The sequence below is a fragment of the Agelaius phoeniceus genome, chromosome 7 (genome assembly GCF_051311805.1).
Source record: "Agelaius phoeniceus isolate bAgePho1 chromosome 7, bAgePho1.hap1, whole genome shotgun sequence".
Taxonomy (NCBI): domain Eukaryota; kingdom Metazoa; phylum Chordata; class Aves; order Passeriformes; family Icteridae; genus Agelaius; species Agelaius phoeniceus.
The window spans coordinates 16318245-16328409 of record NC_135271.1 but is presented as its reverse complement, the minus strand read 5'-3'; the positions used below and the strand labels follow the sequence as shown (position 1 = coordinate 16328409).

Below are 10165 nucleotides of genomic sequence, written 5' to 3'. Positions count from 1 at the left end.
CAGAAAATACTTCACTTTGCAGCCAGAAACACACGCACATTCCAAACCCCTGGCTTTGCTTGCACCCAGGATGGTGCAGAGACAGGAGGGTTGGAGCAGCTGTGGTGTAGCAGAGCAGAAAATGCCACATGGAGCTGAACTTCAGCAGGCAGTTTGGGACCTGTCAGGCAGGGCAGGTTGGAATGCCCTACATGTAGGGCATTAGGTCAACACCTCATTTTGCTTCCACTGCTCCTTGCAACATCTGGGGGGAGAGAGCTGGCCAGGCTAGGACACATCTAACCATCTCCAGGCCCTCCCACTCGCTGGGGCAGAGAAGGATGTGGGCAGCACAGTAGTAAATTGTTTAGCTGAAAGCATGGGAGAACTTGTGCCTTGCACTGCAGCATCTCATGTCACTTAACAAAGCAAGTGTGTGTCAGCTGTGGTGACAGAGATGCTCCTTGTCAGCCGTGCTGAACGAGAGGCCCTGGTCCATTAGGCAACACGTGCCAGAGTGCACAAAGCTGGAAGCAGGCATCTCTGCACAGAGTGGGCAACCCTGAAACAAATACAAACACTTGGTGTCAGAGAAATATTCAGTTGAGTATCCTCTTGCCTGCCAGCACAGCCTCACACACGACAAGCAGCCAAAAGCCCATGCAAGAAGAAAACTTGTGCAAGAGAATGATGACTTCTCACCTGCAGACAGCTAAGACCCTTGGAAATACCTACTAGCCCACCTCAAACTGATGTCAAGACAATTATGGGTGTTTCTTTATAGGTGCAGGCTCTTCATTTAACACCTGAAGAAGCAGAACAATAAATACACTCTTTGGAAGTCCAAGGCCTTTGCAGATACCTGTGGTGAACATCTGTGGGAAGAAAGAGTGGCATGGAGGTGTCCCCACCTCCTCCATTGATACTCTGTTGCACAGCTGAGATCCCCAGCTCCACATTTCGAGAAGTGGGACCCACAATGGGAGCAGTGTGGAGCTCAGCTGTGTTTGCAGGACTTGAGAGATGATATCATAACCCCAGAGGCAGAGCAGAGTGGAGCTCCAGGCAGGCAGAGAGATGTGAGCTCAGCCACTCACCAGGGACAGTTAATCCAGCATCAACACTGGGCCCATTGTGGGGTGGTGCAATGCACTACTTTGTCTTTTTTTTGTGTGTGGGTTTTTTTTTTTTTCAGAATTATTGTTTGAGGAGTAACAAAAATTCCCCTGAAGCACAAAGAAGAGTACTCTGGGAACCTGAAAGAAGCCACCCAATTAGATAATAGAAAAAATATCTTATAAAGACAAAATTGCAGCAGCAGCCAATACAATGCAGGCTTTCTAATTGTATTTTCTGGAACTAAAGGCTGATCTCAAGAAAACATTTTATACCATACTTGGGGTTTAGTGGTGTTTATATCTCATTCATAGCAAAAAGATATAAGTACACTCTCAGTTATTGTAAGAGTCCTAAAACAGGCCTATGTTGTCCACTCTGAATTAGAGTATCATATTGTTTCTTTTTTTTTTTTAATCTTCCTCCTGTATATATCAAACTCCTTGGCAACCTCCTTTCCCAAGGGCCTCCATTACGTTTCACAGAATCATAGAATAGTTTAGGTTGGATTTAAAGGTACTTTCAAACCCCCTGCAATAAGCAGGGACATTTTCAACTAGATCAGGTTGCTCAGAAGCCCATCCAACCTGACCTTGAATGTTTCCAGGGCTGAGGCATCCACCACTTGTCTGGGAAACCTGTGCCAGTGCCTCACCACCCTCATTCAACCCAGGAGAAGATGCAGTATTTTTCCCATCACCCACATGGAAAAAACATGGGTGTTTTTGTTTTCTTCCCAACTCCTATATGATATCCAAATACAGCAGTCTCTTACCTAGTCCTCTCTCACTCATCCTTCTTTCCCACCTCTCCCCTGCCTTCTCTGTGATCCTGGTGGTATTTCTCACATCTGAAGCCAAACTCCTCTCAGCTCAGTGATTTCCTGCCATAGTTCACGTCTTTTTTCTTTTTAAAAATAGAGGAACATCCTCCCAAGTGGCACTGAGCAACATGCAATAAAGAAAATATAGAGGTTATCCACTTGATACCTTGAAGTTTCTGCTTCTTTCTTCTTCTTCTTCTTGTTGGATCATACTTCAGTCTGGTGCTGACTTCTCAAGCCATACAGTACAAGGACATCAACATATTAATAATATCTGCATTTGCTTGTGGGTGACTCAGTTTTGCAAGATGACACAAGGCAATACCAGCCATGGTTCAGTGTCAGTAATGGGGCTGGGGTATTTCACACATGGTCAAAGCACCCCACTCTTTACAACAGATTCAAGGTTGCATCTGAAAATTTTTAAGGGGGACTAAAGGATGCCCACACATTCTTGAAAGCACATTTGAAACTCCCAGTCATAATTATTTACCAAACAGTTTCTCAAGCCTTTTTTCTTTTTCTAAAAAGTCTTCCTATGAAAAATTCATTTATACAGCACAAACTGTGTCTATAAATAATAGACACTCCAGCTCACCTGCCTCTTTACATTTCTATAGGCAATGCAAGCTCTACTTACAAGAAAGCAGAGCAAATTAACGCTGCCGCGTTATCAGCACACATCCCCCGTCTGGCACAATTGGCTGGATGGTCCCGTTTGCCTGATAATTCATTGTTTCTATAGCAATCCTGACAAGAAGAGCTTCCCATTGTGCTCAAGGAAAAGGGCACTCCCAAGACCACAGCAGCTTTATTAGCTCTAAATACCTTACAAATAGAGTCTGGTTATCAAAATTGGTTTCCAGAAGTCACCATTATTTCAAGCTTTGCTGTTAACACGTCCAGGACGAGATGTTCGGTCGCTCACAGGGGACCAGCCCATTGGCTTAGAAGCTCACACTGGGTTGATTTGAAGGAACTGCACCAGTCAGATCCTTCCAGGTCGTTGTTGCCATGTGAAATAGTTCTGTTATTCTAAATTTTCCATGTAGCTGTAGGAGTCGTGAAGCTGTAGGTGAGCGGAAGCACTCAATAACTTAGCAGACTGCACCAAAGAGCATTTACAATCCAACTTGTTACAAACTCAGGGACTGGACTCACTTGTCCTCATCCAAAGTGGCAAAAGCAGGAGCGATGGGGCTGAGGTGGTACCTGGGGGTGCCTTTCCATGCAGGCCACCCCTCCTTGCCTTGCCCACCAGGAACGGCAGCACAAAGCCCAGTGGCATTTCAGGGTGCTGCTGCCAAGGCAAGGGCAAAGCTTCCGCTGGCAGGCCAGGAGCAGGCAGCAGGCCAGTGGGTCGCCTTGTCTGCAGGCAGCCATGCAAATCTCTGCCCAAATTTTCCCTTTTTTTTTTTCTTCTTTCCTGGAATCCAGCCATTTGCAAGGTGAATGCTCTCTTCTTGCGCAACTTTTTCTTTTTCTACTTTCTAGAAGCATGCATAGAAAAGAAACTTTCAGCAAGTACTAGGTACTATATAAATCTTATTATTAAGGTTTAAAATGGATTTCCATGTTTATTTTTAACCTCTGTTACTTATTTTCTGAATATTTGGTGATCAGGAAAAAAAAGAGGGCTACTTCAAATTATGACAATGGTCCCACCCCCCTGACAACAGTAAACAAAAGAACAGATTTGGCATGAACACTCACAGGAATTAATGCTGCTGCTTTTTGGACTTTTTTCGATGTGCAGAGGGTTCCTCACAAAGATGTGATTTGATAGCTCTTATCACTGAAAAAGGGCAAAGGAAGGTGTAGGAGAAATCACAGTACTTTCACATTTCTCCATGGCTTCCCAGCTTATAAAAATACTTGCAGAAGGGAATAAAAGGATTTGTTTTATTTAATTTTTCTCCCTCCAGATTTTTTTCCCCTATCATGCATAGTGTATAATTTTCTCAGTAAATTGAGATAAAAATAAAAGGTACTAGTAGTTTATTTTATCTTGATAGACTAAAATTGATTCAAATTCAGGAGTTATCCCTTTTTCAGGTAAAAATAACAATACCATTGGAAGATCACCCATGGAAAAAAAACACCTATCCCCAAACACCCCATTCTGATTTGGACTAACTCTCATACAAAGGCAAAGCTCTCATTTTTTCACCCCACAAGCCTTCCAGTTCTCCCATAGCACCTTCTTAAATTCCCAGCCACAGAATGGTTAGGGTTGGAAGGGACCTCAAAGTTCATCTGATCCCAAGGCCAAAAACACAACACCTTGACACCTTCCACCAGATCAGGATGCCCAGAGCCCCACCCACCATGGTCCTATTACCCATGACATGACCACTTGACCACTAACTGGCTTCAGCAGTTTTCTGAGCTTTCCCCATTTGAGCGGTTTCCCTCTTCTGCCATAAAAACCTGCCACAAATTCCATCCATCCTTATGAACAGGAGTGGATGCAAGCTTCCCTCCTAAGGTTGTTAAATTAAGACTTAATGAAGACTCAGAATTTAAGATTAAATGTTCAGCCCCTGGCTAATTATGTTTGTACAGTTCAATTTCCTTGGCAAGCATTTGAGATAAAAAACAAAACAAAACAAAACAAGCCCCAAACAATATTTACACATTCTAAAACACAGCAAATCCTTCCTTGAAAAGGCACAAGAAATCCCTGTAGAGCACTGGTACACTTTCAGCCAGCCTCCTGTCCAATTTCCTGGGGAAAAAGAAACAAAAACAAAATGCAAGTTCACGACCTTGGGATTTTAAAAAAGTGAAACATCTTAAATATGTGTATTTGTCTGTTCTGGCTGCTCAGTGTGCATTATAGCTACATATGCAATTAGCTTCTATTCCACACCTCTGCATGGGTGAAGATCTGAAGTACAGATCCCCTTTGCAGCTATTATCCATCACTTTTCAATAAGTGATGTATAATAATTTGCTTTTAAAGTGTTACATTAGGCTGCTGTTTACCTTCCACTTAGGTCTTTCATTACAAATCCAGCCATTGGTTGGATCAAGTTTTCATTTCTATAATATTTTTTTCTCCCTGTATCAATGCCTTGTAAACAGTTTCCTTATGTATGACTATGAATGAGATGGAAAAGCCAGGGAATATCTTGTGGTATGAGGAAAAAATTGCTGTGCTTACTGCCTTATAAAATACACTTGATAAATTTGAATAATCTGAATTTTTATTGCAACAGTCTTTAAAATAAAGAGGTACAATTTCCTTTTTTTTTTAATTTTAAATAATGCACCAAAATCTTAATAAACAATTTTGTCTGAACCACAGGGAGAAATGAAAGGCTCTTCTATGTAGTGACTCACTGGATTATTGAAAACAACTATGTGGCTGCAACTGCTTTGCCTTCCTGATATATCTTTTCCCTCTGTTTTTAATAACGAGATCACTGTAGAGCTTTGATGAAAAATGAAATTTCCTTCTTTTCCAGATTTGATTTTTTGACAGGAATATTTACGTGGGTTGGAGAAATGCATCTAAAATGACACAGCTCAAGTCTACCAGGAACAGATTTTTACATACACGAGTCGTAGAAATCTATCTGCCCATCTTAATTCCCATAATTTATCCCCTTGTGTGGTTTTTTTTTCCTTCTGCGGATCGGACAATCAATTTTTCCTCCCTTTTTATGAATAAGCCTCTCTCAGAAACGAGACACATGGCTTTAACTTCTGGGGGAAGCGTTGCCAGTACTGCCAAGGAAAGGGATGTGAACTGAGGGGCTGTTCTGCTCTGGAACATTAACCAGATCACACTCCCACTGCACAGTGCCATTGTCAACATTAAACCCACTTCTTCATAGCCCACTGCTTTGGGGTTTTTTTGTTTCCCTTTTCAAGTGTATCTACAAGGAAAAAACCCAAACAGCAAAACAGTGCCGAGAAGGGTCTCCCTCCTAAATGGTGGCACCTCTCAGGTAGATGCTTTAAGCTCACCTCTCTCTATAGGTATGAAGCAGAAGCGTGGCTATCTTAACCCATCTCCAACACCATTACTGACAGTAGGTAATGTTTAAAAAAAGGAATGATTTGCTGTGGGATTGAGGAGAGATTGTGTGCTTTGGTACTGCTTGACGTGCTGATAAGCAGGGGGAAAGTGCTGCCCAGTAAATATAGTTGTCTCTGTTGATTGAGAGATGTCTTATGGAAAGGTGTTAGTCAGTGTAAACCCCAGGATACCCAACAAAGAGGGATTTCAGTAAAAAGATAGAGCCATTAAACTAGCTCATCTTCTCTTCACAGGCTCAGGTGTAAAGAGCGATGTTACCTATGCACTTCTGTTGATCTCCATGCTTAACAAAGCCACGAGCACATAGAGCAAGTAGCATTTCAGATGTCATCACATTCCTTTCAATTAACCTGGAAAACCTGTCCAAGGCTGGGCCCTCTCCCATTGAAATTCTAGTTTAGCATTACTGACAAATATTCCCTCCATTGTGCAAATATTCCCTCCATTCCACCCCAATTTGGGGTGGATTTTTTTTTTTACTATGCAGAACAAGTGAACCACTTTTTTTTTTTTTTCCCTAGGTATTTACGAGACTTTTTAAAGATCAAAGCAACCAAGCAACCAGGTAAAACAAACTGCACCTGCCAGCCACTTGGACCACTGTAAAATTCAGTGCTGGAAGGGACTTTCTGCAGAACAGCCTCCTGATCTTTACAAGGTATTCATGTTAGTCTTTCTAATGACATCTCTGTGCTGAGCTCTATTGGCAGAGCAAGGCTTGGGGAGCCATCAGGGGAAGGTGATGGTACAAATGGCCCCACCTTTGAAAATGAAATATCTCACACAACACAGGGCTGCCAATGGTTGGCTTTCTGGCTCCCACACATCTCCTCCTCTTTTGGGGGAAGCTGAGGGTGCAAAGGGAGCAGAGCCTGCAATGCACCCATCAGCTCAAAAGCAGGATTCAGACCTGGTGGTTATCCTTGTCCTCTCTAAACTTTAACCTAAGGGAGCACAAAGGGAAAAGTAATCATCTCATGTTGGTCATTCCCTTTGCCCACCATCACAAATATCACAGAGAGAGAGTCCCTCAGCAGGGTTTGCTTTACATCAGGAATAACTCCTGTTCCAGCCATTGCTGGGGCTGTTTAGTCCTTCACATTTTTGATGTATTGAGGAAAGCCTTGACAACACAGACAACTGCAGTGAAATAAGAGGCTGGCTCAAACATTAATGACCCACTGATGCTATAAGAGATATCATACTGTCTTGACAAGACCTGTCTTGATCCTGCCCTGGCAAGACCTCTCCCTTCACTCCCCCTTTGTAGGCATCCCTTCAATAACTGCAAGGGGCAGAGCTGGTCCCTCAAAATTTTCCTCATTCCCCCCCACCCCCAACTCCTATCCTTGTCATACAGAGTAGGAATCAAAAACAAACCTGTGGCTTTGCAAGCATAGCAAGAAGAAAAATCAATCTCCTTGTTGACCTGGTGAAAGAAAGGTGGAGTACCTGAAGCTCTGCTTTACCATCTCCAGGTGCCACTTACACTGATAGGCAAATTTTCACAGAAGAAAGTCAGTAATCTGCAAGTGCTCTGCTGTAGTGTGGAGTCATCTGTCCACAGCAGCAGATAAAGGTGAAGGCAGCTCACTACCACACTCACTCAGGTGCAATAGTTTGCATCTAGAGAAAGTTTTGGGGGTTGGAAAAGAAAAGAAGATAATTTGCAACCACGAAAAATAAGATAAAACAAAGCAGTGTAGGGAAAGATGCAGCTTTGCACTGTGCAAAGCAAAATAACCAGGAATATTTTTACCTGTTCAGGTAAGATTGCTTTCACCAAGGAGGCTTTTTATTCTCTTCAAGCCAGGGAAAACCTGAGGTGTAACCTCTCCTCCAGGGCTTGATATCCAGAGGGTCACCTCAGGGAGCACATGGCAGAGGTGGCCGTGGTGTTGAGCTTTGGCTGGGAGCCCTCTCAGGACCACGTCAGGTGTGGGGGGACATCAGGGAGCTCTTGGCTGTGCCAGCTGCTCACCTGTGATCACAGGGGTGTTCAGCTGGCAAAGAGTCACCCTCCAGTGCTGGAGTGCTTCATAAACTGCGGGAAGGTCTGGGAAAGACCTCAACAGAAAAGGAGAAACAGGGAAGAGGAGGAAAGGAAAGAAGAGGAGGGAAGGAAAGAAGATGAGGAGGAGGAAGAGAAGAAAGGAAAGACGACAAGAGAGACGACGAGAGAGAGGGAAAATTAAAAAAAAAAAATTAAAAAAAAGGAGAAAGGGGCAAAGGAGATCTTATCGGAACGAATCTCTGCTGCAAAATACCAAGGCCTGAACACCCCAAAATGCAGCGCAGACGCTCCGGACCCGCCGGGGCCGGGCGCTGCCGGCGCTGCCCCGTGCGGCCGCCGCAGCCGCGGTCCAACACCGCCCTCTCACGGCTCTGCTGCTGCCAAAACCCGGCCTTGGCGGGGCCGCACACGCAACTCTGGCTAAAAACCACGGGGTTCCACCGTGCTACAGCTCTGCCGTCGCTGAGGGTGCCCCCCGTGTCCCACGGGGGCAGAGCGCTGCAGGGATCCGGCCAGCCGCACCCCGCAGGAACCGGGGGAGGTGGGAGGGATTCCTGCCCTGGAGACTCTCATCACTAACACAGGGGGACACGGAATCAGAGGGGGAGCTGATTACCCAGCCCTGGCTACACCCTGCATCCACAGTGAGCCACCTTCACACCGGGTGAAGCCACCTTCACCCAGGTGAAAATCCCAGAAGAGCACATCACTGCATCAACTGCTGATGACACCTCACACTCTCCTTGTTTTGACTTTGGCAAACAAACTGGAAAGAGATGGTTTTCCTTCTCAACACGGAAACATTTCCATTGGTAGCATCAAGCTGGTTTTAAGCCCGGGTAAAGCAGATAGTTGCCCGGAAGCCTCGATAGATGACAAGGCAGCAGGTTTGCTGCTGCAGACACTTGGAAAAGCTGAGCTGGGTGCTACCCTGAGGCCCTTGAGGATGGTTCAGGGTGTGTAGGCAGCAGACAGCTGGGATGAAAGGAAAGAAAGAAAAATGGTTCTCCCCTGACCCTTCAGTCTGGCACTAAGAAGGGATGAGAGGTCCCCAGGGCATTTCTTATCCCTCTTCCCCAGAATCTGACATGCCCTCTGGCCCAGGCATATCAACTGTGCCTGTACCAAACGAGGCATTTTCAGTTTAATGTAAGCAGTTCCTGGATTCACACACCCTGGGCACCTCAAGCATTTTTATCTGCCCTCCCTACCCCACCCCCCCCACAAAAACCACAAGATATACTAAAAATGGACAATGCATCCACTTCCCTTGCAGAGCTCATGCTCCTGAGCTGGAAATACAACTGGCTGGTACAAACATGAGCTACACTTGCACTCTGACAGCCTAACAGTAAGCAAAAAAGTTTCAGTCTATCCACTCCAGTTTTCTCCTGATTTGCCTCTCACTGAACAACTTTTTTCTTCTCTCAACATTTACCTTCCTGTTGCAGACCTGTGGCCTCCAGCCCTGCTCCTTTCCTCCTCAGGTGCCATCACTGTCCTGCCCCTCAGTGTCCCCCCTGGATGGTGCTTAAACCATGTTTTAACTGAGCATCACATGAGCTGAGGACCAAGGCCTGGAAAAGCAGGAAAAACTACCAGCATGGGTTTGCTGAGAGATCAAGGTGTGCAGGACTTCTCCCTGGTAAGAAAAATAAATGGTAAGTGAAGAAATCAAAAGGTGATACTGCACTGCTCAGGGTTTTGTTCAATATTAGCTACAATGCTACTGTGAGATGTGCTAGCAGTAAAGAGATTATGGACTAAACTTTGTACAATAAATAGTCCATTACTGAATATATACTTCTCAAATTAATCACTGACACAAGCTAATGACATAGTCTCAAACCAAGAGGCTTGAAATGGCTTTGCAGAGGCAACCAGTCTTGATCTCTGCTGGCTGCAGAGTCCTCCTGCTCTTGTTTCTTGCAATAAAACCTATTTTGCAGGTGCAATTATTCAGTGGCTGGGGTTAACTCAATGCTCTGAAGGATGAAGGGAAGGTAATCGACTAAATTCATCTTGGTATTTCTTTTGCATGCTCTGGGATTGTAATTACAAGATAAAATATTAGTGCAGGAGGCTGATATTTAACAAGGTATCAGCCAAGGGGACAGCACTTTAAATGCATGGGGATTCTGTGCTTGAGAGTGTGACTGTTGGGCAGCCCCAGACAAGATGCCAG

General features: G+C 44.7%; 1 long non-coding RNA gene across 3 annotated transcripts; it reads right to left on the bottom strand.

Annotated features, from left to right (window-relative positions):
• Positions 1 to 1326: 1326 nt before the first annotated feature.
• On the bottom strand, positions 1327 to 9753 carry LOC143694485 (uncharacterized). Of its 3 annotated transcripts, none has more exons than XR_013182980.1 (4): positions 9419 to 9753; positions 7347 to 8022; positions 3632 to 4646; positions 1327 to 3408 (listed from the first exon to the last, which is right to left on the bottom strand). It is a non-coding gene; the product is annotated as an uncharacterized LOC143694485 (long non-coding RNA). The 3 variants fall into 3 exon arrangements; XR_013182981.1 differs by lacking the exon at positions 9419 to 9753 and having other exon boundaries at positions 7347 to 7592; positions 7726 to 9410; XR_013182979.1 differs by lacking the exon at positions 9419 to 9753 and having other exon boundaries at positions 7347 to 9410.
• Between the last annotated feature and the right edge of the window lie 412 nt (positions 9754 to 10165).